This window comes from Pleurodeles waltl, chromosome 6 (genome assembly GCF_031143425.1).
Source record: "Pleurodeles waltl isolate 20211129_DDA chromosome 6, aPleWal1.hap1.20221129, whole genome shotgun sequence".
NCBI classification, from domain to species: Eukaryota; Metazoa; Chordata; class Amphibia; order Caudata; family Salamandridae; genus Pleurodeles; species Pleurodeles waltl.
The window spans coordinates 1,145,759,365-1,145,787,249 of NC_090445.1; positions in this window are offsets into that span (position 1 = coordinate 1,145,759,365).

A 27,885-nucleotide genomic window follows, 5' to 3' on the forward strand; every position below is an offset into this window, starting at 1 on the left:
CAGAAAGTACAGAGGCTGCCCAGGAGGCTCCTCCATCCACCACCCCACTGCAGCCATCATACAGTGCAGAGGCTGCCCAGGAGGCTTCTCCATCCACCACCACACTGCAGCCATCAGACAGTGCAGAGGCTGCCCAGGAGGCTCCTCCATCCACCACTACACTGCAGCCGTCACAGCCAGCGTTATGCCATGTAGGCCACACTCGAGGGGCTGATGTGCGAGTTGCCCCCTCCAGAACCAGTGGGGAAGTCACCCACTCCAGAGACTGTGGCCTTGCACTCTCCAGGACAGAGCAGTGGGCATGTTGCCCCCTCCAGAACCAGTGAGAAAGTCACCCACTCCAGAGACTGTGGCCTTGCACTCCCCAGGACAGAGCAATGGGCATGTTGCCCCCTCCAGAAATAGTGGAGAAGTCACCCACCTGAGAGACTGTGGCCTTGCACTCCCCAGGACAGAGCAATGGGCATGTTGCCTCCTCCAGAACCAGGGGGAAAGTCACCCACCTGAGAGATTGTGGCCTTGCACTCCCCAGGACAGAGCAATGGGCATGGAGCCCCCTCCAGAACCAGTGGGGAAGTTCCCCTATTCGGCATAGGTGCACCCCACCCCATCCCCCTGAGGTGCCTTCCCACTTGCAAAATGATGCCCCTGCAGTGTTCTCTCCGGAGGTGTCAGGATACAGGTTGGGCCTTGGACTTTGCCCTGTGGCCTTGTGTGCCCTTATGACTTTGGACTGGGCATTGGCCCTTTATGAACATCTGTAAATATATTTGGTTTGTGTGGTGGGTTTTGCTATGCTAATACATTGTTGGTACTTCAGCAATCTGGTCCATGTTTTATTATGCCATTGGTTTACGTGTGCAGCTGGTTGTGTGCATGGTGTGTGTGTCCCTATTGGTTTCCTCCCTCTCTCCCTTGTGTGCTAGGTGGCTGTGCTCACCGTCATAGTCGGCGTTGGTGTTCCTGGAGGAGCATTATGTAGAAGTTCACCTGGAAGACTTGCAGTTCAGGTTCCATGGCAGCGTAGTTCTTCCCTGTGTCTCCAATGGTGAGTCGTTTCACTTCTCAGCTCTGTTTCCGCCAGGCTTTTGTTGGCGTTGGTACCGCCCCGGAAAGGTGGACGTTTGCAGTGTCTTAATATGGTCGGAGGTACTCTGTCTTCTGCCTGGCTGTTGTTGGCTACCACCGTGGTGAGTGTTGTTTCCGCCCTGGCAGTTGGTATGGTACATTGGCTGTCTATGGGAGTTATCACTACCATGGTCATAATTTGGCGGTACTTACCGCCAGCCTGTTGGCGGTATTACCGCCACTTTATCACTCACCACCAGGGTTGTAATGACGGCCTATGCATAACTTGATGTGCACTTGGGAAAGGCCAGTACGCAAGAGGTCTGAAACTGCAGCTTTCACTGCCAAGGCCCTATCCTGAATGCACCCGATCATTAAAGCGCTGAGCAGGGTCAGGCTTAGCGCTTCAGAGATCTGGTGCATTCAGGACTCCATGGGTCACGGAACTCTGCCTCTGCAGAATTCCACAGAGTTTTTTTTCAACTCTGTGAAATTCCACAGAGTCAAACATCATCAACTCTGCATGGGCCTAATTAAATTCTAACCTATAAGCTTATCATTCAACACCTCACTCTAGCCCAGTCCTGCGAAAGTCCTGCGGCTTTGATGTTTGGGAGATCAATGATGACCAAGTTACCTCAATGGACCAACAAGAGAGAAAGAGGTAAAAACACAATTCGTTCAAGTGACTTGGTCAACAAACAGAAAATGAAACCCTAAGTGGACAAGAGACACCATACAAAGAATATCACTTCTAAGAGATGAGATTTAGTGATCACCCGACAGGTGCAAAGAAAGAAATCTGATACTCCATGTGATCCTGAAGCTTTCCATGTGCTGTCAACCAAGGAACACATGGTGACTGCCCAACGCCCTGGGAAGTCTATTACCACAGACTCTTCTCAATTTAAGCCTTTCATTCATCGGTCTTCAAATCAAGATTACGATGGAAAGACTGAACCTGAGCACTCAGAGACTGCTGTTACCTATGCACTGTCTTTAAAAATCTCTAACACTGAAGATGGCAGCTCCCAGCTTCCAGTAGCCAAATCACGTCAACTCATCAATGCACCACGAAGGTTTATTAAAGAGATGTAGTAGTACATGTTTATAGCTATATATATATATATATAAATTCACAATTTGTCTCTTGACTCTGGCCGCTTATTAGCGGCAAGCCTGCGGTAGGGTAGCGAACCCTACAAATCAAACCAAACTTTTTGCCTCCTTGCGTACAGTGCAAGCACCACATATACAACATAATGCAGCTCGAGTTCACACAGCGTATTTATTTTGACAGCATGTAACAGCAAACTACCCAACGCGTTTCAGAGGCTTCGCTCCTTGCTCACGGGTTCAAGTAATTCCAAAACATTTCCTCTTCGTGACGTTTTTAAAGTAAACTTCGATGTGATAACTAACATAAATGACAGACAAATGAATACTCACACATTTATGGAAAACATGTCGGCCATTTTGGAATATTTAAAATTCTGTTATAAATTCGACTAGCAAAACAATGTGTATGTAATTTCTCTATATATTATCTTATTATCTGAATTCTTATGTTAGTACAATTATTTTTGGAACAACTTTGAATAATCAGTCTATATATCAACATTATTATGAAATTTCGTTCATATCACCATAAATCACAACATTCAATCTTCGCTCAACATCCTTTACATTTAACTATCATTTTCTTTAATACATTTTAGTCTATTATGAATGCATTTTTTTACTTATTCATCTCAATACAATTTAATTACTCAAATTCCAAAAACTGATGTAATTTAATTTCACACTATAGTAAGAAAATTCTCTGAAAGAAGTTCCTACTTCAAAATCACTTTTTAAATCAAAATTATTAAACTCTCACAGGCCAACAAAAGGGTTCAGATATAATAGCTCTCCTGTATTCGAGTGCTTCAATCTCAGCTTCATCTTCACCCTGATAAATGAAAAATAAAAATGTGAAATTCATATTCAAACCTAAATCTAAAAAATCACATTTCCTATCCATTAAAAAAACATTTATACGAAAACTATATGAAATTACCCTGTTACACCTGAAATTCTGATTGCAATTAAAAACTCAACCTAAATGCACTGATAATTCTTCATCCAAATTCAATCCTCCTGGATGAAGAGTTCCATATTTGATAATGAGTTTACATTCTAATCTCCTTAATTCCTGCTCCCTATTTCTTCCTCCCAAACGAATTGGGATACTCTCCAAAACACAGAACTTTAACAAATTGGAATTTTTATGATGGTACAAAGCAAAATGTCTAGCAATTGGATACTGTTTGTCATCATTCACTATGGCTCTCGTGTTCAAGCACTCATTTTTTATGGATTGTGCTGCCAATGTAGTATTTTTCGCATGGACAGCCTAATGCATAAATACTGCATTCCGAGTTGCAAGTAAAATGTTTTTTAATAATATATGGTCTTATTTGTTTAGATAATCGAATTTCTTGGCAATTACTACTATTTACACAAGGTTTGCATGAACCACATGTAAAGAAGCCTTGTATAGATGTTTGTCTACCAATTTGTGTAGATTGTACTAAGCTCTCACAAAGTTTATCTTTCAATGAGGTGCATCGTCTAAAAGTCAACTGCGGTTTCTCTCCAATAAATTTAACTAAATGTTCTTCTGTTCTTAATATATCCCAATACTTATTTAAACTGTGTCTCACTTCCCAAGCCTGTTTATTAAAAGTTGTGATAAACCTTATAGATTGGATCTCAGCACTTTTTTCATCTACTTGTGATATCAAAAAAAATTCACGATCAATTGTCGTGACCTTATTACATGCACTCTCAATGACCTTTCGAGGGTAACCTCTCTCAAGAAATCTATTCCTCATAATCTCCATTTCTTGTAAAAAATCAGACTCCACACTACAATTCCTTTTGGCTCTGAGCAATTCCCCATATGGAATGCTCTGTATCAGGTTCTTAGGATGACAACTCTTTGCACAAAGTAGACTATTTCCTGCTGTTTTCTTATGAAACAAAGAGCTCACCAACTTTGAACCTTGAACCTCCAACCTCAAATCAAGAAACTCAATAATAGATTAATGTATATGAGCTGTAAATTTCAAATTCAATTGATCATCATTCAATTGCTTAACAAAGTCCGAAGCCTCAATCTCACTGCCTTTCCAAATACAGAAAATATCGTCTATATAGCGAACTCAGAGGACGGCGTGTTCGTCAAACTGACGGATGTTATACACTATCTGCTCCTCCCACCAACCCAGGTAAAGACCTGCATAGTTGGGAGTGAAGCAAGTGCCCATCGCCGTCCCCTGTGTCTGCCAATAGACCTCCTTATCAAAAATGAAAAAATTATTAGTCAAACATATATACATCATTTGTAGAAGCATCTCGGTATGCTGTAAAAATGATATTGATCTAGCTCTTAAAAATTGTTTACTAGCTTTTATACTCAAACCATGGGGTATGCAGGTATATAAGCTCTCAACATCTAAACAAAGTAATAAATACTATTCCTCCCATCCAATGCCATTAATTCTTCTTGAAAAATCACCCGTAATATACGATGGCAGGGATTGTACAAATTGTAGAAGAAAAAAGTCCACATACTTTGAAGTAATTTCCAAAATACTTCCTCTGGAGGAGACAATAGGTCTCCCTGGTGGATTCGCTAAATCTTTGTGCAATTTCGGTAAAAGATATAAAAGAGGTAATTTTGGAAAGTCACATTTCAGAAAAAGATATTTATCTCTCTCAATTAATCCCTCATACTTCCAAGCACTTAATGTATCTAAATATTTCTTATTTGCTATTAAAAAATTCTGTTTTGTTGTCACCTCATACTGGTTGGTATCATTTAATTGTCTTAACCCCTCATGTGGGTATTTATCTAAGGGCCAAATCACTACATTACCTCTTTTATCCGATTGTTTTATAACAATATTCTTATTGGTTTTCAACTCTTTAACAGCTCACAGTTGTTTCCTTTTTAAATTAATATGCCCATATTTTGTTTTTTTTTCTCAATTCTGTGAATTTCATTAACCATGCACTTTTCAAATATATCAATAGGTCCATTCATTAATTGGGGACAAAAAGTAGATTTGGGCTTAAACCCACTTGTTGTCCCACAATCCAAATTTAATTCCATTATATATATATATATATATATATATATATATATATATATATATGTATATATATATATACAAATTTCAATAAAAATTTTTACTTATAGAGGGAGAGATGTACTGTCTTGAGAGTTGTATGATAGAACACTTGTGTTTCTGAACGGACTCTGTAGAAGTCTGACATAGCTGTTAGAGTGGAATGCTTGCTTTAGATTGTCAAGTTCACAGTTACAAGCAGAAGAATAGAGAAGTGTGATATTCAGCTCTGTGTGTGGCATAGTCATTGACAGGAACCCAGGCTGGGGAGGACGCTACAATTATTGCATTTAGTTTACCTGCAAGTCCCTCCCATATGGTTCCATGAGTGCCCAGGGCCAGTTAGTTAAATGATACTAGTGGGCAGCAGCACTTTTTATGCGAACCACTTAAGGTAGCCTTTTGAAACATGTCTCTGATCTGCCATTACAACCTGTAGTGCAGTTTTTTTAAACTGCCAATTTGATCTGGAAAAATAAACCTTTTTCCAGTCCTAAACCTCCATTTTAATACATATATATCACCCCCTTATGGTGAGCCCTAAACAGCCCTCAGGGCGGGGTGCATTGTATTTAAAGGATAGGACATGCTGTTTTAAATTTCACACGTCACAAATGTGTTCTTCATTACTGTGAGGCCTACCTATTCCATTGAGAGAACCTTGGGTTACCTTAATATATTTAATAAGTGCTACCTTTCGATTGGGAACAGGTAACGATATCATGCTTGGGCTGAATTTTATAGTAGTTTAAACCCTCTTTAATAATAAAGTCGGATTTTGGATTACAGTTTTGAAAATGCCATCATTAGAAAGTTGGCATTTTGTTGCTCTAAACTTTGAGGCCTTCTAGGAGTTTCCAGCTGCTTGGGCCTGTTCATTGCTCCACCATCAGGAATGCATATTTGGTACAGAACATTGAAATACAGGACAAGGGTGCAGCTGGGAGAGGGATATCAGGCCTGCATGGTAGGGGCATAGCTGTCGCCTGCCCCACTTCCATTTCAAAGGCTGCCTCCAGCATACTCACAAATAACTTGACACCAATCTATTGTCACCCCAGAACCGTTGTAGCCTGAGCAGCAAGAAAGGAAATTTCCAGAATAATCTGTGGGATGAGAGAACTCCAGAAGTTTCTTCCACTTCAAAGCTGACACCAGGTATGAAAATGGACCCCCCAAATCCACTCTTCAGTACACTCCTGGACCTGTGGAAGATTACAGAATGATTGCCTTGTACTCCAGTCCTCTAGCTTGAAACCTGCCTTATTTCTCAGATGTCTGTCTGGCTGCTTGAGGTCTGCCTTGTTTCTCAGAGGACTGCCCTGCTGCTTGAGGCCTGCTTTGTTCTTCAGAGGACTGCCCTACTGCCTGAGACCTAGCTTATTGCTCGAAGGAAAGAGGACTATCTCCTTAAATCCAGGACTACCAAAGTGACTCCAAGACTCATTTGGCTGTCCTCCTGTTCTAAGCTACAGGGGCGCAAAAAGCTCCAGAGGTTTTCCCTGCAACTGACCATTCATGGACCTGCAACTGGACCTGCTTGGACCTTCAGCTGGACCTGCCTGAGCACTGCTGGACTCGGCTGGAGCAAGTTCCTGGACCCCAAGAATGGCAAGTGTCTCTCAAGGTCCTAGACCCTTTGCTAGCATCAGTTGAGCATTTTCTGTAAAATTCTGAAGTTTTGAACTCTGTACTTTGAGAAGGTAACTGAATCCGGCCCACACTCCATCACAGTCTGCCTGAACTTGTGGCTTTGTTGTGGTCTATCATGACCAGAGACCTACAGGTAACATTTTCTGCTTCTTGGCACTATATTTACTTAAATCTTTAAAATTGCATATCACCAGTTCTACCTATTGTTTTTTGTTTGTTTCCGTTAGTGATAGTGATAGTGAAGGAATTTCTACAGCGCACGCCTACTCAAAGAGTGTACCAGTGCTACACAGTATAGTAAATAAACACATAAAGAGATGACAGTTGCTGTGAGAGAAGCCAAGTCTTGATTTTTTTCTTAAATAATGCTTCATCATTTATCTGTCGCACATTCAGAGGGAGATTGTTCCAACCAACCGGGGCCCAGCAAAGAAAAAGAACGTCCTCCCTCTTTAGCCCGATGAACTCTTGGAATACTGGGCAGGTGTTTATTGGAGGAATGTAAAACTCATATCAGGCTATAGAAGGCAATCCTGGCAGATAAATAATCAGGCCCTATATGATGCAGCGCTGTGTGCATTAACAGGGCAAACTTAAAAATGATCTGTTTTTCCACTGGGAGCCAGTACACATTACACAAGTGTATAGAAATGTGTACTTGTTTAGGAAGACCAAGAATCAGCCTAGCCACAGCGTTCTGAACAATCTTCTCAGAAGGTACTTTGGCATGCCCATATACAGTGCATTGACATAATCCAATCTGGAAATAACCAAGACCAATACCATTGTGATCTTAATTGCGATTGAAAGAAAATGCTAACATTTTTTTGCCATGTATAAGATGCCAAAAGCACATGCTTGCCACCAAGATAATTTACTTATGGAAGGGCATTTTAAATTTGATCCCCAGATTTTTTTTTACAGAATCTAATTGGATATGCAATAGAGATACATTTGCAGACCAGTCAACATCCAGATTAAGAAATTGTGTCCAAAACTGAGCACCTCCTTCTTTTTGGTGTTACACTTCAATTAATTATAGTTCAGCCACTGAAAAACCGCCAAGAGACAGGGTTCAATGGCATCCTGTTCAATGGGCACAGTTTTATAGAAAGCAAACAAAATCTGGGTGTCATCTATGCAAGAAATAATCTAAGCCTCAAATGATTCCACCACCTTAAACATTCAGGACAGATAGATATTAAATATTGTGAGGCTAAGGGCTGAGTCTTGAGGAACTCCTACTGAGAACCTTCGGCTTGCAGAGGAGTAAAGAGATATCCATACTTCTTGATTTCTATCCTCAAGAAAGGATTTCAACCATTTCTAGGCATTGTCCCTGATGCCAATCTCCTGAAAGCATGCAAGCCGCCTGGCATGTGGGACCATGTTGAATGCTGCTGACAGGTCCAACAATACCAGGACTGCATATCACCTGGATCAATGGTACTTTTAATCAGTTCAGAGTCCTCCAACAAGGTATTCTCAGTACTGTGCCTAGGTCTGAATCCGGATTGGTTAGGATGAAGTAGCCCATTAGCCCCTAAGTAATTGGAGAGCTGACAGTTCATAACTTCTTCTACTAAGAGGGCGCAGGAAGAAGAGGGATAGACCTATAATTCCCCAGGACATCAGGGTCAACACTTGGATTTTTTATGAGAGGGACAATTTTGGCCCTCTTCCAACATAAAGACACCGTAGCAGTGACTAATGACTCATTCATCACCGCATTCAGGATGGGGTTGACAACATCAGGGTGGGGTTGATGAGATCAACCCCCGAGCCAGGATTGAAGTGGGGCACAACTAATTTTAATTATTAAGTTTTATTCTATTTTTCTAAATTGGTGTGGGATATTTCTTGTGTTGTGTTCACTTTATTAAGTTTGTGTGCTGCATAAATACTTTACACAGTGTCTCTAAGTTAAGTCTGACTGCTTTTGTGCCAAGCTACCAAAAGTTTAATCACAGGTTAATTTAGTGAATTTTGTGACTCACCATGACAAGGATTGTGGTTGTTGCCTGAGTGGGCTTTCAGCCCCCTCGCAACCAATAACCCGATTTCTCACAGTGCCCTTTTGAGTCTTCCCAGGAATGACATACAGCAGCCCACTGCAATATGAATTCCACAACCAGCCAAAGTTTCTGGTTTCAGGATTCCATTTACGAGAGGGTTGGTGCAACCTACAGGGTTGGGTAGTACCAGACTGAGGTGTCCTGAGTTAATGACGGATAATGTGGAAAAATTTAGTTGGATTAGGGACATGAATGGGAGCAACAAGATGGCATTGAGGGAAAGACACTGACAATGGTTTTGATACTAGCCAACTGTCCGGCGGTAAAAAAAATGGAATCACGACCATGGTGGAAACCACCAACATAGACAGCCACTTTAACACTCCGACCGCCACGGCGGTAGAAACAAACACTGCGGTGGTCACCGCCAAAAGACAGGTGGAAGACAATGTACCGCCCACACTATTATGAGAGGCCAATCCGCCACCTTTTCCGGGGCGGAACCAACTCAAACAAAAACACAGTGGAAACAGGACTTAGAAGGGAAACCACTCACCTCTACACATTCAACGAGGAACCAGGACGCCATGGAGCCAGAACTCCAAATACTCCCTGCGATGGTATTCCTGCTCCTCTACCAGGAGCACGAAAGGCGGCGGCGCCGACCACGGTGAGTAATGCACCTACAACACAGGGGAGGGGAGAGGGAAAAGAGAGTGACACACACATGCAACACACAATACCCCCACCCCCACCCTCACCCACAAAAACATACACACAAATACACGCTGCAACATTACATTAAAACCCCCCAATCCCCCCTTCAAGAACGCAAGGACAAAAGGAAATGAGTTGAACGATTGTAATAAATAAAAATCCATTAGTCAAAACTTGAAATACAGTATAAACAATTATGTACACCAACTACACAAGTCCGGATAGTGCACCATTTATAGTCCGTGGACCACTGGGCCCAAAATGCATGGGCGAGGCCCACACTCGATACCAGACTCCAAACGGAGAGAACACTGCAGGGGCATCAGATCGAAATGAAACAGGCACCTCAGGGGGAAGGGAAGGGGAGGACACCTCAGCCGGATGAGTACATGACGGCAGCTCCACGAGGGGGCACCATGTCCACTGCTGTGTCCTGGGAGTGCAAATTCACAGTCTCTCAAGTCTCTCAAGTGGGTGGGTTGCCCACTACTCTATCCTGGGAGTGCAAAGCCACAGTCTCAGAAGTCTCTCAAGTGGGTGGGTTGCCCACTGCTGTATCCCGGGGAGTGCAAAGCCACAGTCTCTCAAGTCTCTCAAGTGGGTGGGTTGCCTACTGCTCTATCCTGGTGAGTGCAAAGCCACAGTGTCTCAGGTCTCTCAAGTGGGTGGGTTGCCCACTGCTCTATCCTGGGGAGTGCAAAGCCACAGTCTCAGAAATCTCTCAAGTGGGAGGGTTGCCCACTGCTGTATCCTGGAGAGTGAAAAGCCACAGTCTCTCAAGTCTCTCCAGTGGGTTGGTTACCCACTGCTGTATCCTGGGGAGTGCAAAGCCACAGTCTTTTAAGTCTCTCAAGTGAGTGGGTTGCCCACTGCTCTATCCTGGGGAGTGCAAAGCCACAGTCTCTCAAGTGGAGATGTCGCGGGGCCGCTGGCGGTGCTGGTGTGAGTGGCATTGGTGCTTGCGGCGGACTCTGTGGCATTGGTGCTGGCGGTAGGCTCTGTGGCATCGGTGCTGGCGGCGGGCTCTGTGGCATCGGTGCTGGCGGCAGGCTCTGTGGCATCGGTGCTGGCGGCGGGCTCTGTGGTGGCGGTGCTGGTGGCGGACTTTGTAGCGGCGGTGCTTGTGGCGGTCTTTGTGGCGGCAGTGCTGGTGGCGGGCTCAGTGACTGCGGTGCTGGTGGCGGGCTTAGTGACTGCGGTGCTGGTGGCGGTGCAGGTGGCGGTGCAGGTGGCGGTGCTGGTGGCGGTCTTCTCCGCTATGCAAGTGGGCGTCGACGTGGACCTGCCCTTGATTTTCTGGCCCTTCCCCACTTTTGTTTTGCCTGAGCCCTTGGTGGCAGGTGTTTTTGCCTTCTCCCTCCGGGATGTGGGCAACTTTTTTACTTTTGGAGGTGGCGGAATCTCCTTGCCCTCGCTCCGTGGAACAGTGGCAGCCCTGTTGCTTGACACACTCCAAAAGCCCGCAGTTGCTGGCACCACTGTGCCCGGTGATGTGGTGGCTGAGGTGCTGTGTTGGGACCTGGAAAGGTGGGCCCTAGGGGACAGATGGGGGGGGTGTAGGGAAGAGGTCAATATTAGACAGGAAAAGCTTTTTAGACACACTGGGACGGGTAGATGGAGGGGGTTGGGAGTGGAGGAAGAGGTAGTGGTTGTAGAAGGTGTACGTTTGCTGACTTTGGGTGAAGGTGAATGGGCTGGAGGCTGTTGTGAGGTGAATGGCTGTTGGGTGGGTGTGTGGCTGTGTTTGTGTAGTTTGGGAGGAGGGCTCACAGACACACTGGTAGAGGACACAGGGGATGTGTGAATGGTAGTGGGGGTGGCGACTGCACGTGAGCGGTGTGTGGTGATGGACGTGCTGGGGATGGAGGTAGTGGCTGAAGATGTAGTGCATGCAGGTGTGAGTGGAGACGAGACAGGGAGGGAGGAGGGTGACATGGAGGAGGGGGACACAGTGGAGGCAGTGGGTGTTGGTATTTGTGCATGGGTATTATGCTTGTGTGAGTGCCTGTGAGATGTGTGGTGCTTATGTTTGCCAGAGCCACCCTTGTGTGTAGAGGTGTGTGCATGCTGGTCTGATGGTGTGCTTGGGATAGGCTGAGGTACAGGGGATTGGGTCTGGGTGGAGGAAGTTGGAGGGGGGAGGCTGGACATAGGAACAATGGCTGCCATCAGTGCTGAGGCCAGAGCCTGAAATGCTCTCTGTTGGGCTGCCTGGCCAGAAGAATGCCCTCCAGGTATGCATTTGTTTGTTTCAAATGCCTCTCAACACCCTGGATGGCATTCACAATGGTAGACTGCCCAACAGTGAGGGATCTTAGGAGGTCAATAGCCTCCTCACTGAGGGCAGCAGGGCTGACTTGGGCAGGGGCTGAGGTGCCTGGGGAGAAGGAGATGCCCACCCTCCTGGGTGAGCGGCCACGGGACACACGCTGAGGGGCTGCTGGGAGGGCGGTGCTGGTAGGGGGGTGGCGGCTGTACCTGTTGATGCGGGGGGCACAGAGGGGCACACGCCTTCAAGGGAGCTCCCATCAGAGGAAGAGTCGCTGTCGCTGATGTCACCTCCTGTCCCCGCCGTGGAGCTCCCCTCGCCATCCGTCCCACTGGTGGCTTCAGACTCCGTTGTCTCGCCCTCTAGGGCCATGTGGGATGCAGCTCCCTCCTGCTCCGGTGCCACTGCTCCTCCGCCTGATGATGCTAATGCACACAAGAACACAAAAAGGGGGGGAAGACAGAAGAAAGACATGTTCAGTGCATGCAATACCACTACCGTTGGCGGACACTACAGACACAGCAGCCCTCTGCACTACACCATGCACTTAGTGTTCCCTAATTAATCACAGGGACATGGGGTACAAGGCCTATGCCCGTTTGCTGCACACATGGAAGTCACAGGAGCCTGACTAGGTGTAGTTGGCTCTTACTACTGGTGGGGTTGGGGTGCCACATAGCCTGCCTCACAAAGGGATCTTGTCTACAAAACTCGCCCTGGCCTAGGGGAACCCTCAGGCCACCTCCCCCACCCAGACACCTCGTAATGCGCGCAGAGTCAGATGGATGTGACTCTACTAACCCCCGTGTAGCTGCTGTGATGCCCTCAAGCGCACATCCAACTCTGGATAGGCCACCACCAGGATCCGGAACATCAGGGGGGTCATGGAGCAACGGGCACCCCTCCCACGTTGGGAGGCCATCCCCAACTGGGCGTCCTCCATCTTCTTGCTCTAGCGGCGAATGTCCTCCCATTTTTTACGGCAGTGGGTGCTCCGTCTGTGGTGGACCCCCAGGGTCCGGACATCCTTGGTGATGGCACGCCAAATATCCTTCTTCTGGTGTTCGCTGACCAACAGGAATAGTACAGGGAAAAGGAAAATCTTTAACCGTCCGGACCATCACAGTCATTGACCCACGTTCCCACCCTTGCCCTGACGCACATACACTCACGTCCGCTCATGCAGGCCTCAGTCCCCCCCCCCCTGTATCTTCTGTACACACCACTCCAAACAGCCATTGCCCATACAACATGCTCACAGTGTACTCACCTGTTTGTCTGGAGGACCGTAGAGTAGCGTGTACTGGGGGAGGACCCCATCCACTAACTTCTCCAACTCCTCCGAAGTGAAGGCAGGGGCCCTTTCCCCAGACACATGAGCCATTGTTGCTTGCAGACTGAGGTCACAGCAGCACTTGCAGTGCAGCTCCTCTCCTGTCGAAGGTCAGGTATCAAGTGAGTGAACAGTGAGAAAATGGCGGTCATGTCCGCAGTGGTGCGTCCCGTCACTGCCGGCGTACATCGTCATTGGCTCCTGGGACCCATAGGGTCCAATGTTAACCAATGCAGGATTGTGCCACCGTTTTTGACCGCCTACCGCGACGGTGTACAACGCCAGCACAGTTAACTCATATCCCCTTGTCCCACCTTAAAGGTCAGGCAGCCGCCATTTCAGGGGGCCACTTGGCATTAATTTTAAATGCGTCACACCTATCTAGGCCTTGCATACACACAGTGACAGGCACATTGTGGATTGACAAATTGTGCAATAATAATTTTTTCAATACCTCAGTGTTGGCTGACTCTCTGCTCGCTGTTCTCGTCCATAGGGCACGTCCGCTGGGGCAGGTGAGGAGATGGCGGCATCCTCCGGTGTACAGACCGCTGGTGGACCTGTCGACAATGGAAGAGAGACACATAATAGTCACCTACAGACTTGATCGTGCACCAATCCATGAACTGTGTGCCCAGTTGGAGCCAGTCCTGATGTCAGCTATCCGCCTTCCCTCAGGGATACCCCCTCTAGTGCAGGTCCTGTCAGTACTCCAATTCCTGGCAAGTGGGTCTTTTCAAACAACAGTGGCCATTGCATCAGGGATGTCCCAGCCAATGTTCTCTAACGTGCTGTCCAGAGTGTTATCTGCCCTGCTGAAACACATGCGCAGCAACATCGTTTTCCCTCAGGTGGAGGATTTGCCGACAGTGAAAGGTGACTTCTATGCCCTGGAACATATCCCCAACATCATAGGTGCCATTGATGGGACACATGTGGCCTGGGTACCCCACCCACAGGAGTGAACAGGTGTACAGAAACCGGAAGAGCTACCATTCAATGAATGTGCAGATGGTGTGTTTGGCCAACCAGTACATCTCCCATGTGAATGCCAAGTTTCCAGGCTGAGTGCATGACGCTTACATTTTGAGGAATAGCAGCATCCCTTATGTGATGGGGCAACTCCAGAGGCCCCGTGTGGGGCTAATAAGTGAGGACAAGGACCCTATACCGTGTGAATAGTTGTCTGGGTCTGGGGTTGTCCCTAAGGGTTAGTGTGTGTCTAACAGTTGTCCCTCGACATTTGCAGGTGACTCTGTGGACAGTGAAGAAGAGGAGGCAGAAGAAGAGGATATCGACAACAGAAACAACGTTATCCAGCAACACTTCCAGTGAGACACAGGTAAGAAGATGTCACTGGCTCACAAGTCTCATACAATTGTTTGACCTATCATATGTCAGTCACTTTCACTCAGTGTATGGACCCTGACTTGTCACTTCGCCTTTCCATTTCACAGATGTGGGTCCCACTGTGTGACCTCTGCTATATTACCTCATGGAATAGAGCTGTGTGACATAGGTATGTTGACAATACAATCAACATTGCTATTTTCCTTAGTTATTGCAAATACACATTTGTGAAAGCACAGACTGACTCCAGATTGTTTTGTGATTCAAGGGTGTTTATTTCAGTGCAAATTAGTGGAGGGGTTTGTAAAATGGGCAGGGGTGATGGTGGAGGATTGTCCATGGCAGAGTCCAGTCTATTTGTTTCACAGGTGCATTGTCCAAAGGGGCATAGGAAGTGGAGCTAGGGCAGTTGATGGATGGACAGGGTGACGAAGTGGGACAGAAGGATGACATTCAGGGTGGTCTCATTTCCTGGCAGGGGTCTTGGCATTGTTCTCTGTCTTTGTCCTGGATCTCAGGGACCGTTTGCCGGGTGGTTCTCCATCTGCAGGGGGTGGGGTGCTGGTGTTTTGGTCCTGTGGCGGTGCCTCCTGTCCACTAGCACCGGCGGAGGTGGTGGGCTGTTCATCATCCAGGCTAGTGTCAGGGGCCCCTTGTTGTACCACAGTGTCCCTCCTGGTGTTCACAAGGTCCTTCAGCACCCCTACAATGGTGACCAGGGTGGTGTTGATGGACTTAAGTTCCTCCCTGATCCCCAGATACTGTTCCTCCTGTACCGTTGCCATCGTCTCCCTGGAATGATGGTACGCTCCCATGATGCTGGAGAGGGCGTCATGGAGAGTGGGTTCCCTGGGCCTGTCGCACAGCAGTACTCCCTGTTCCCCTATTTTCCTATTCCTCTGTCACGTGAACCGTGTGCCCACTGCCAATGCCCCCAGGTCCCTGATTTTCTTGGGTTGGTGGTTTTGCCTAGGTTCCCTGTAGTGGTGGACACACTGCTGCTTGACGTGTCCTGGGGACAGAGGGATGGGCCCACCGGGTGAGTGCTGTGCTGGTGTTTCCTGAGGGGGGAGGCTCTGTGGTGGCATGTGCCAGTGTGAGGGGAACCGACTGTCCCGAGGTCCAAGGTGGGCCGGGCTGGTCATCTTGATCCAGTTGGACAGAGCTGCTGTCATCACTGTGGGCCTCTTCTGTGGGGGGAGTGGACATGTCTGGAACCTCCTGCCCGGTGACGTTGGGCAGGGGTCCTTCAGGGGTGTAAAGGCATGATTATTGCATCTGTGTGTGCCATCGTGTGCAATGGGTGGGTGACCCTGTACTCCAGTGCTTGCATTCTTGTCTAGGACCTTGTGTGATAGTTGGTTTGGGGATCCATGTGGGTATCTGTAGTGGACATGCTTTGGTGATGGGTGTCCATGCTTTGTTGTTGCATGCAGGGCTTGGTATTGGGATGTGTGGGTTGTGATAGTTGGGCATATGTGAGGTGTTGGAGTGATGGGGTGAGGGTGGGGTATGTGATAGCATGCAGGTAGGGTGGGGGATGTAATAGTTAAGATTTGACTTACCAGAGTCCATTCCTCCTGCTACTCCTGCGAGGCCCTCAGGATGCAGTATAGCCAAGACCTGCTCCTCCCATGTTCTTAGTTGTGGGGGCGGAGGTGGGGGTCTGCCGCCAGTCCTCTGAACTGCAATCTGGTGTCTTGAGACCACGGAACGCACCTTTCCCCGTAGGTTGTTCCACCTCTTCCTGATGTCATCCCGTGTTCTTGGATGCTGTCCCACTGCGTTGACCCTGTCTATGATTCTGCGCCATAGCTCCATCTACCTAGCTATGGAGGTGTGCTGCACCTGTGATCCGAATAGCTGTGGCTCTACCCGGACAATTTCCTCCACTATGGCCCTGAGCTCCTCCTCAGAGAACCTGGAGTGTCTTTGCTGTGCCATGGTGTGGTGTGGGTGATGTGTGGGGTAGTGTGTGTTGTGATGTGTGAGGGGATGTGTTTGTGTGTGTTGTCTGAGGTGCGTGGATGTTGTGTGAGTGATGGTGTTGTGTCTCTGTGGTTGCTAGTATTGTTGATGGTGGTGTCTCTCTCTGTGCTTCTTTCTAAATTTTTTGTTGTAGGTTTTTGTGGGTGATGTGGGTGTGTGTTTTATATTGTATTGAGTGTGTGGGAGTGGTGTCTGTATGTGCATCAGGTGTGTGTATTTCGAATTGTCCAATGTGGTTGTGTTTTGTAAATGTGTGTGTATTTTGAGCGCGGCGGTGTGTACCGCCAATGGAATACCGTGGTTGAAAGACCGCCGCATGGATTCGTGGGTCATGATAGTGTGGGCGTATTCCTGTTGGCGTGACGGTGTCGGTTTTGTTATTGCCAGTTTATCACTGACCTTTGGTGTGGCAGACTTGTGTGAGTGTCTGGATTTTGGCAGATTCCGGCCTGTGGGTCGTAATAGCTGTAGTGGAATTCCGCCACCGCAGCAGTCTTCTGCACGGCGGTAAGCAGGATTTACCGCCAAAGTTGTAATGAGAGCCATAGTTTGATAAAGATAGGACTGACTCCAAAAGTAAGTTCTAGAGTGAAATATAGGAAAACCATAAAGGTTCAATACAAAATTCAGCAGAGTACAATACAGAAATAGTAAAATGCAGATGCTGCAGTAGTCTCATTTAAAAGCATAAACTCTGGTTAGTATTACGATGAGCTCCTTACTCCAGGCTATTGCCTCTCAGATGGCTGAAGCCTTTTAGGGCTATCAGTCTGTCATGGATCTGGCACAGTGGTTTGAGGTAGGCTGCATTGCAGCTGGTGATCTATATTTGAATCACACTTTTCTCACAAAGGGGTAGGCACAAGACCTTTTTCATCTACAGCAGGGCTAATTTTTGAAATATACAAAGATATGTTAAATGTTCTGTGAAATCTGGCTGGATTTCCCAGCTGAACCGGTGGAATTGCACACATTGCAATTGTTACTAATATCCAGGCACCACTTGAGGCCCATTTTCTCATAACTCCAAGGCTCTTAAGGGAGATCCTTGGAGTGACATGACAGAGGTCCAGGATAGATAGACTGGTCACCTATCTGAGCCACTCTCTGAGGGCAGCTGGAGAAAAGCCTTTGCTCACAGAGGTGGTTAGCAACACATGGTTTACGCTTGTCCAGTATTACTACTTGCACAACACTTACCTGATCCCACAACGCTTGCATAGGATTAACAGTTCCCACTCTGATGCTGCACCAGGTGCGGTTTGGCTCTAGTGTCCTTCCTTCACATGACGTGGGTCTGTGCTAGATTGCTGGACTTCTGGGAAGGGGTCATAATTGCCCTGCAGGAGGTGACTCAGGTGGCAGGGGATGCTTCGGTCAACCACTGCTTGCATGGGGTGCTTCCAACCTCTAAGCATGGAGCCAAGATGAGAAATAGGTCTGCACTTCTGGGTTTGGTGCTGACTAAGCAACATGTGGAAGCCCAGGGCACTGACAGTTCAAAGTGGATTCTGGATATGCGCGACCAGAGGGTGGTGGAGGAGAACTGGGTACGTGCAGTGCACATAGCTGAAAATGCTGAACAGTTTTGGAACTCTGGGGGCACATGTTGGACAAGTTGGCAGAGACAGAACTGGCAGTTAGTGATTCCCCGGGTGCTTTCAGGGAGGATTTGGGGAGCTCCATCACAAATTGAATTCAGAAGTGCGTGTGTTTTTAATTGTGTCTTTTACAGTGGTGGCTACTGGTGGAGGTCATGGTGATTGTTCCCCTCCCTCGCCCTGGTAGCTACTATCTCCTTGCTCCCGGTCCTATCTGGCTGCCCTCCTGGGTGATGGGCAATTATTGATACAGTTCTCCACTTCCTCAGCTATTTTTTTTTATTGTTTCAAGTTGCATACTCAGTTATTGTTTAATATGAACAATTCCTGTGGTTATTTACAAGTGGACCATCGACTCTGCTGAACTAATATTCTGGGTGGTGACTGATACTATCCTATTGTACTTTATACTACTGACCAGCAGATTTGGAATAGGATGGAAACTCTTCATGTAACAGATGGACAGTTGGGGATAAGGCCTGGACTAATCCTACTGCCTGGGTCAGATGTACTGACTACTTGTGTCTTATATTGTGCTGATTTAATTTCAATAAAAAAACATGTTACCACAAAAAGCATAAAGTCATTGCCATGAAGGCTCTCAATAACAGGAGTAATGGAAAATAGGAGACAAAATCTGAAAAAATACTAAGGGCCTGATTTAGAGTCTGACGAGGGGTGACTCCATCACAAACATGATGGATATCCCATCTGCCGTATTACAAGTTCCATAGACTATAATGGAATCGTAATATGGCAGACGGGATATCTGTCATGTTTGTGATGGAGTAATCCCTTCTGCCAAACCCTAAATCGGGCCTAAGTCTCAAATATGTAGTAAAATCAGTAAGAAATTGAGTCAAAGAGTATCGGGCTCACCGCCAAAATCAAGGGTTTAGATAGCCATTTTTTTCCTAAGAAAGAATTGAAAGTGTAAAATCATCATGATGTGAACAAAGAATTACATTTCTAAGAAAAGAGTTGACAGAATAATCAGTCGTCATCTAACCCTATCAACTTAGCACTAACACACTACATGAATATTGATTTGGCCCATCTGACCTAATGTCATTTGGAGGGGTCAGAACAAACTAGATACATAAACAGCGAGCCACTGTGAATGAATTCATACAGTGTGCAAGCAGAAGGCCCTTGAAAATATGGTTCAATTGTGCTCTTTCTCTAGCAAGCCCTTTGAGAACAGTGTCATTCACAAATAAACAAATCGCAGCTTGCAGCATGTAGGTTGGCACACTACATTTTACAGAAAAGTGATGGATTGAATGTTTGAATTAATCTCAGGAATTTCTAATTACTTGCACCACATTCCAGTTCAAGATTCTTTTGCATACCATGCCACCTCAGTTTGGACCCAGGCATATGTAAATCAGTCTTGACCATGCTCCAATGGGAACAGTTCACCCAAACTTCCAGACCAGGTCCTCTTCGAACTGGAACACAAGCAATCCAAGATCGGTTTTGCCCTAACTAAACTCATCAACCACTTACAGTTTGGTTCAAGGAACAGAGTGTGCACAGGACATACATCGGGGCATACCTTTCCCACTTAGGGCCACAAACTAAAGTATGCAAACATGTGATGTTTATATTCTTCATAATGTAGGGTTGGGCAGAAATATAAACAGAATACATGAGAAATTGGGTTGTTGGCTGAGTGGAGTGTGAGCCCTGGTCAAGCAGCAACCACAGTGTTTTTCAGCATAAGGGACACGCAACCCTAAATTAACCTGTGCTTATTCTCTGGTAGCTTGCCACAGAGCAGTCAGACTTAACTTGAAGGCAACGTGTAAAGTATTTGTGTAATAATTCAAACAGTAAAACAGTGAAAACACCACACAAAAAGGTTCACACATCAGGTTAGAAAATAGAACTTAATTTAATAAATAAAACAAGACCAACATGACATGGATCCAATCAGTAGATCTAGAAATATGCATTTTTAAAGAATAAACTATAATATAGTGCCTAAAAGCAAAAAGCTCCAACCGGGGATACCTGGCCGGACCGGGACAAAGTCAAAAGTTCAGGCCGATCATGAAGGAGTGTGGGGCAGCTACAGGAACTCAGTTGGGCCCAATGAACAAAGTACCCTAAATCTTGGTTGTGGTGCGTTGCATGAATCTCAGGCAAAGATGTGGTGCGCAGCTGAATCTATGCTTTGGTTCCTAAATGGAGCGAGGCTGTGGTGCGAGGTCCTGTTGCATCAACATCTAAGACCCCATGGACAGAGCTTGCAATGCGAAGGCCTGTGCCAGAGATGTGTTGCGCAGCCAATATGATACATCTGTTCCGATGAGCGGGAAAGCAGTGTTGCAGAGCTTTGGAATCATAGTTGAGGCTGCTGTCAATGAGGGAAGTGAGGACCTGCTGCGGGGAGGCATCACACAGTGGCAATTCTAAAGGTGCTGCATCGAACCCAAGGTGCGAGAAGCAGCGGCAATGCCAGTCTTCTGCTCCAGGTCTAATCTACACAGCAGAGGTGATTTATTGGTTCTGCTAGAGACTGTGCCGCTCAGCCAAGAAGATGTGTTGTTTCTGCTCGGGGATGCCTCGCTTAGCAGAGAGGATGCACCATTTCTGCTGGGAAGCATCCTACTTTCAAGGGTACAGGCCTGGGTAGGCTCACAGATGGTAGGGTCCACATGTATGAGCAGGGTGGTTGGAAGTGTTTTGTGTCCCTGAGACTTCAGATCAGGAGGCCAGCCAACTAGCCATTAAAGTCAGTTAGGATTTTGGTTTGCAGAGATACAGGTCCAGTCCTTCTCACTCCCAGGCAAGAGGGCATCAGGCAACAGGTCAGCAATGCAAAGCAGGAGTCAAGCAGAGTGGCAGTCCTTCAGCAGCACAGCAGTCCTTCTTCCTGTCAGTGTAAGGTCCAGAGGTGTACTGCAGGTATGATGCCTGAGGTCCACTTGTTATACTCAGTAGTGCCTTTAATGTGGATGAGGCTTAAATGACATGCCTTTAGTTTACAGATGTCCAGCCCTCCCTGCCCTGGCCTAACTACAGAGAGTATGCTACCCATAGTGTGGGGACAGGACACAGCTGATTCAGGTGTATTTGAGGCTGTGCCCAGCTCCTCCATCCCATTTGGCCAAGAAGGGCCCAGCAGGTCACACCTAAGCTCCCATTGCTTGTGGCTGTCTAGGAGGAATATACAAAGCCCATCTGTCAACTACACCCAGTCGTGGCCAAAGACAGGCTGCAGGCACCAAATGGTTGAGGCCAAAAAAATGCTAACTTTCTAAAAGTGGCATTTTCAGAAATGCAATTTGAAATCCAACTTCACCATAAGGTATGTTTTTAAATTGTGATTCCAGAGACACCAAACTTGGGGAGTTTATCTCTTCCTTATCTCTTCCCATTCAGAAATTACAGTTATAAAAAAGATAGGCCTTGCCGTAGTCAAAAAACAAAGTTTTTCACCACCAGGACATGTAACTCTAGAAAGTACATATCCTACTTTTTTAATACATTGCATCCAGCCCTCTGGGCTGTCCAGGGCTTACCCTGGCGATGACGCATAGATACTAATAAAGAAGGTCACTCCCAGTTGAAAGTGGGGGAGAACAACCCAAAGTTCTCTTCACTAAGGCTGAAGAGCCTGACGAGATCATCAACATTGGTGTGGTCTGTTCCAGGACGGTGTTCTGCCATAAAGTACATTCCCTTTAGGGAGATGGACCACCTCAGAAGTTTGGGATTCTCGTCCCTCACCAGCATTAAGCATCTGAGTGGGTCTTTGGTGTGTCTGAACTGGAACTAAGCACCAAACATGTATGGTCTCAGCTTCTTCAGTGCCCAGACCACAGCAAAGGCGTCCTTCTCTATTGCACCCTGCCTCTGTTTCCGGGGAAGTAAACTCCTACTGATGAAGGCTACAGGCTGATCCAGGCCCTCTTCATTTGGCTGTGAGAGTACAGCATGTATGCCATGCTCTAAGGGGACTGTCTGCACAAAGAAGTCTTGTGAGAAATGAATGCCGTTCACATGGTCTCCTTCAGGGTGTCAAAAGATTTCTTGTATGCCTCAGTCCAGATCACCTGACGTGGCGGCTTTGTGGAAGTCAGCTCTGTCAAGGGTGCAACAATGATGCCGTTTCCCTTGACAAATCTCCAGTAGTAGTCAGTGAGGCATAAGAAGGCCCTCACCTCTGTTGGGTTCTCAGGGGGTTCACCAAGCACCTACTGGCCATGATATTCAGGCCTGCCCTCTGCAGATCCTGAAGCAGTTCCCTGAGATGGTGCAGGTGATCTTCCCAGCTGTAACTGAAGACCACAATGTCATCTAGATAGATGGCACTGAAGTTCTTCAACCCAGCCAGGATCTGGAGGTGGCAGGGGCATTCTTCAACCCGAAGGTCATTATACGGAGCTGGAAGTGCCCTTCTGGGATAAATAAGGCAGACCTCCCTTTGGCCTCCTCGGTCAAGGCAATCTGCCAGTATCCAGACATTAAATTAAACATGTTCAGGAACGTGGCACCTCCTAGCCTATCTATGAGCTCATCATTCTGAGGATGGGGTGTGTGCCAGTCTTGGTGACAGCACTGAGGCCACAGTTGTCAACACAGAGCCTAAGTTCTGGAGTGACACCTGGAGGGAAAACCTTGGGAACTAACACCATTGGGCCTGACCAAGGGCTATTTGAGGGCTCAATGACCCCTAACCCTAGCATCTTGGAGGCCCCATCCTTAATACTGGCACTCACCTTATCAGAAAACCTGTAAATTTTACTTTTTACATGCATGCTGTCCCCAGGATCAATATCATGTGTACACCATGTAGTGACTCATGGGGTAAGGAAGAATAAAGACACAAACTGTCCCAACAAACTTCAGCAGTCTCTCTGTTGTTCTAGGGTCAGAGTAGGAGAGAGGCTGACACACTGCATTGACCCATCCTGTTCCTTGGAATAAAGGAGGTCAGGGAGATGTTCACTGTCCTTTTCCACCCATCATCTGAGACTAGGAGCATGGTCAACTCAGATCTCTCAAAGTGGAGTTTGAGGCACTTAACTTGCAGGACCCACAAGGTGTTCCTGGGAATTTTGGGGTACACCAGGTAGGTGATTTCACTCTTGTACTCCTTCACCTCATAAGGCCCAGACCAGCAGACTTGCAGGGCCCTGGGCTGCACAGGCTCCATCATCTGCATAATTTGGCCAGGCTGAAACTTGACCAGAGAGGCATTCTGGGCATGCCTTCATTTTATGTCCCCCTGGCTGGCTTTTAGATTCTCTTGTGCTAGCTTCCTGAAGTGTCTCATCTGACTACGGAGTGCTGGCATGTGACTGACTACATCTGGAGAGGCTTCCTGGGAGCTTGCTCCCAGATGTCCTTCACAAGACTGAGAGTTCCTCTCACAGTGTGCCCATACAGAAGTGCAAAGGGGCTGAAACCAACTCCCTTCTGTGGTACCTCCCTATAGGCAAATAAAAGGCATGACAAAAGTATGTCCCACTTCTGCCTCAATGGCTCTAACAGACTCATTATAATGCTATTTAGTGTCCTGTTGAAGGTTTCAATAAGCTAATTGGTTTGAGGGTAATAGAGAGTAAATAACATGTAGGTTACTCCAGACTCATTCCACACGGCCTTCATGTACAATGACGTGAAGTTGGTACCCCAGTCTGACACCACCTCCTTGTGGACCCCATCACTTCCATGGCCACTGTGGGAGCAGCCTCTGCATCAGAGGGATAACCTCTGTGGACCAAGTGGCACGGTCCACCAAGACCAGGATGAATCTGCCGACCCAGGGCTGTCTTGGGGTCCAGAGGCCCATTGATGTCAATGTCTGCCTTTTCAAAGTGGTTGCTAATGACAGGAAACTGTTGAAGGGGAGCCTTGCACTGTTCTACTGACTTGCCAATGGCCTGGCAGGTAGGACAGGACTGGCAGAATGCATTTGAGGCTTATCTCATTTGGGCCTATGCTAGGGGTAACCTATATGTATCAATAAGGACGTTTTGGGCCTCGCAAAAGGTTTTATTTTTGCCAGGTTGAAATGGCAGTTTAAAATTGCACACACAGGGTTGCAGTGGCAGGCCTGAGAGATTGTTAAAGGGCTACTTAAGTGGGTGGTACAATCCATGCTGCATTAGCATTACATTTACAGGCTCTGGGCACAGGCAGTGCACTGTACTAATATGTATACATAGATTAAATATGCCAATTGAGTATATGCCAATGTTACCATCTTTTAGAGAAAAAGCACAAGCACTTTAGAACTGGTTAGCAGTGGTAAAGTGTGCAGAATACTAAGGCCAGCAAAAATGAAGTCAGCAAAAATAGGAGGTCTGAAGGCAAAACGTTATGGGGAACCACATCAAGGATGCCAGGTCTAACAGAAAATAAACATTATGATACAGGAGCCATTATGAACAAGATGGTGTTGAGGCTTAGCTGAGGCCTATTTAGACTAAGCCATTAAAACATACTTTAACAGGCCTTTGAAAATTAGTTTAAACTGTAATAGTTCACTGCCAAGATACAAAATTCAAGGATAGATCAATTTTCTGCATGCTGTTAATGATGCACATTTTACAAAAGGCAAACCATATCAGGGATTCTCTCAGCAAAACAAGGAGAGAACAGGGCAAGTATGCAGTGAGATAAATACAGTGCAAACATCACTGATTGGTCACATCTAAGGCTCCCAGGTTCCCATTTTTACTGATTTTACAGATAAATGAAGACAGAAAACAATGTGTTTCCTGTCTGTATTTATTTTTAAAAGCAGAATAATATGGAAAATTGTGCTTCCTGCGGGTGACTCTCCATGCCTCCCTTTGTGATTTCCAGGACAACAGCTGAGCAGGTAGACAGCATTTGAAGTTAAAACATATGTTACAATTTCCCTACATACAGGCATATGTTGACATATATTAGTATTAAAATGCTGATATTTACCTGTGGGTGTAATATTTTGCTCATATTTGGCTGCTTAATTTGATAAAAGGTGACAGGCAGCAAGTATGATTGCATGTTTATCGGTTAAACAAATGTGGAAATATTCAATTTTATGACTCCATTTATCCTCAAAACACAAAATAAATAGGGATAAATATCAATAAGATGATCCAAAAATAAATATGGATAAATATAGACTGAAATGTTAAAAAAATTAATACAATAAAGCCGGGAGCCCTAATCACATAGCATAGCAGAAAAACATTTTTCTGCTGGGGCACGTTTTCTGGACGACACACTAAGGTTTAGACAGTCTCCTTCATCAGTCCTTGAACAATGGGTATAAGTCAAAGATGGCTGTACTGCTCTCGATGCAAGCAGGAGGAGCCACAAGAGAATAGCCAGAAAATAAAATAGCCCGTACTTTGAACTATGTTCCAAATAGCTCTGAGTGAAATGTAATTTTGAAATTCTTAAATTTCTTCCCTTCACTCCATCCTTCCGTCAGTCTTTGGCCCTTCGTTCTTGTATCCTCATCTACATTTTTCCATCTTAACTTTCTCCATCCCTCGATCTGTCATTTTCCTCCCCCCTCCATTCTTTCTCTTCATTTTGATTGGTAGTTTCTTTCTTCTTTCTTCCATCCTTCCTTGCTATCCCTCTATTTTATCTTTTTTCTTTCCGTTGTTCTCTCCATTCATTCTTTCTCCAATCATCCACGCACGTCCATCCATCTCTATCCCCATTCTTTTTTCATCTGTCTCTGCCTCCATCCATCATCTCTCAATCCTTCTCTCCATTACCCACATTCATCCATCCTTCCTCTCCTCTCCTCCCCCCACCTCTACCTCCCTTCCTTTAACTGCAAGATGTTGTTTTATGTGCTTCCTGAGATCACAGTCTCAAATCAAAGTTAAAGAAGCCATAAAAACAACTTACATGGTTTAAAGAATTGCCCAGTACCATCACCACCCCCTCACACTGCTTAAGTAGGGGATTCATAATACCTCTGGGGAGACCAGAGGCAGTGAGCCTGGCTGATCACATGAACAAGAGAGTGGGGTCCGGCCCTCTGCTTTGCTGTCTGTCTTTCTTAAAGGGCTATTATGTTGTTTAACTGCCCCTTCATTGGTTTGCTACCTAGTGCTCCTAGATGGACTCCTTAGACCAAGACGGTCATTCCAAGTCTGGCCAAATGACCGCTGCCGGCATTACAACCTTCCCGCTGGGCCGGAGGGCGCTAACCATGTTAGCGCCCGCCGGCCCAGCGGGAAGGAGGCCTGCAACACAGAAGCCGGCTCCGAATGGAGCCGGCGGTGTTGCGGCCGTGCGACGGGTGCAGTTGCACCCGTCGCGCTTTTCACTGTCTGCTAGGCAGACAGTGAAAAGCCGGCCGCGGCCCTGTTCGCGGGCCCCTGCACTGCCCATGCCAGTGGCATGGGCGGTGCAGGGGCCCCCAGGGGCCCCAAAACACCTGTTACCGCCAGCTTCTTCCTGGCAGTAAGGGGGTCAGAATCCCCATGGGAGCGCTGCTTGCAGCGCTGCGATGGCGGATTTGCCCAGCCGGGGCAAAAACGGCGGGAAACCGCCGGCCCCAGTTTTCTGACCGCGGCTTTACCGCCGCGGTCAGAATGGGCTACGAAGCACCGCCAGCCTGTTGGCGGTGCTTCCGTCATCCGCGACCTCATAGACCGCCAGGGTCAGAATGACCCCCCAAGTACCTTGACTGGTTGAGTAATTCAGACTCCTTGAGTTGCTCCCTGACAATACAGGGTATACCCCCAGAGAGGATATAACATCTGCTGGTTGTTGAAATTACCCCATCCTAATATTTGCTCCCCGCTGCTTTTGGGTGGGCTCCCTCAGGCAAGGACCATGACTGGTTATATAATGCCCTCCAATGGCTTGCAGCCTTCTGCCCGTGGGAAGACTTGTCAGAGCAAGTACCACGACAAAAGAACACCTCCAAAAAGATCACATCGCACTGACACTATTCACCAGTGCACTTACACAGATGACGTGAGGCACATCCCCACAATCAAACCACTCGTACAGAGTAGTGTGCTACTCACCCACTGTTGGAAATGGCCCTTTTTGCAGGGTTATCCCTAAAATGTTTGTCACTGACCTCCTGTTTTTGACAGTGTGCTGCATTTCGTTTGTGATGGCTTTCGGAATCTGGGCTCTTTACCACTGCTGACCAGTGCTAAAGTGCAAGTGCTCTCAGTCTAAATTTGATTGGTAATTGTTTTCTCCATGATTGACTTATTTGATTTACTAGAGAGTCCCTAGCATAGTGCGCCAGATGTTCCCAGGGCCTGTAAATCAAATGCTACTGGTGGGGCCTGGAGCACTGATTGTGCCACTCACATGAGTAGCCCTATAAACATTTCTCAGACCTGCCACGGCAGTGTCTGTGTGTGCAGTTTTGAACTGCCAGTTCTACCTGGCAAGTGCACCCACTTGCCAGGCCCAAAACCTTCTATTTTACTGCATGTAAGGTAGGCCCAAGGCAGCCTAACCCCTCTGTGCCTCTGCCTGTCTGTAGAAAATACGTTAGGGTCAGGATGACAGTAGGACTGTTTGTGAATTCCTCTAGACAGTCACACAAAGGGAGAGGAGGTGTGCCTTGCATATCCTGATGGGTCTTCCTGGGCTAGAGTGGTGGGAGGAGCTAACGCTTGCACCTGAATAAGGCTATGCCTGTCCTTACACAAAGCAGCCTCCAATCCCCTGGAGTGTGTCTGTGGCCAGGGGAGCAAAGGAAGGGTCTTGTGCACTA